The sequence below is a fragment of the Penaeus japonicus genome, unplaced genomic scaffold, assembly GCF_977035675.1.
Source record: "Penaeus japonicus unplaced genomic scaffold, GWHDUDI00000001_assembly GWHDUDI00000033, whole genome shotgun sequence".
Taxonomy (NCBI): Eukaryota; Metazoa; Arthropoda; class Malacostraca; order Decapoda; family Penaeidae; genus Penaeus; species Penaeus japonicus.
The window spans coordinates 21,636,781-21,637,865 of record NW_028234435.1 but is presented as its reverse complement, the minus strand read 5'-3'; the positions used below and the strand labels follow the sequence as shown (position 1 = coordinate 21,637,865).

Here is a 1,085-nt window from a genome sequence, read left to right as displayed (position 1 = left end):
ACTCGCGCTCTATAATTGCCAGAAGTGACTTATGTCTGCAGATAAAAATAACATTTAAAATAGGGCGTAACTGTTAGATAGAGTTTATATAAATGCTAACATTAAAAATCACTATATATTATGGTAGGGTGGTATCACTATCTAGCAAAATCTAATGATTTTCCCAATGACAAAGTATGAAACATTTACATCCATGATCAGGTGAACTGTAACATTTGGTTTATATTTTGAATTTTGGGCAGCCCTTGAACGGGCTATCAAAAATTGCCATGGCCGTCGGTCTTTCACGACGTCCAGGCGGGGTATTGGGAAAAGTTTTCAACTAGCAATAATCGCACCTCGGTTAAACCTCATTGGTTACGATACTGCCACTGCGCAAAGCTAACGTTTACTCTCGACCTCCATCACCAACCATCTACCACTGAGGACTTCAGTCTTCCAGCCAGGAGGACAAGTAAAAAGAAAAACATAACAGTAGATATACATGTTCTTCATTCAAAATATATAAAACATTTCCATTTTACATATTGTTTGCATTTCATAAGGAAAACTATATGAATACTGCACTGAAAATGTTAATATTAACATTTTCCATAATGTGTGTACGTACTATGGTCACTCGATCGAAGAGCATCCTTCATACAACTTTAATACCGAATATATCAAACATTTCTCAAAACATTAATTTATGACAGAATATCTTTTGTAGGAGTACAGATATATACTATATCAAAGAGCTCTTGTAGATCTATTAATTTGAAGTTACTGATAACTAAATACAGCATAGAAAACGCACCCTTAAATTTGGGGAGACTAACCAATTTTATTTATATTTTAATTCAATTTTATTTTCTTATTTGAGTTAAGCTGAAAAGGTCTTACAGAAACCTCTACTACCAAGATACATAAGCTAATACTAGACTAATTACTCAATGTTTATATCCACAATAATTCTCAGAGGCTTTAGTAATATAGATACATAGACACACACACACACAATGAATATAAATATATAAATATATAAACATATATATATATATATATATATATATATATATATATATATATATATATATATATACATT

General features: G+C 31.1%; 1 non-coding gene across 1 annotated transcript; it reads right to left on the bottom strand.

The window, feature by feature from the left end:
- Positions 1 to 242: 242 nt before the first annotated feature.
- On the bottom strand, positions 243 to 383 carry LOC122265594 (U4 spliceosomal RNA). Its single transcript, XR_006224323.1, has one exon. It is a non-coding gene; the product is annotated as a U4 spliceosomal RNA (small nuclear RNA).
- Between the last annotated feature and the right edge of the window lie 702 nt (positions 384 to 1,085).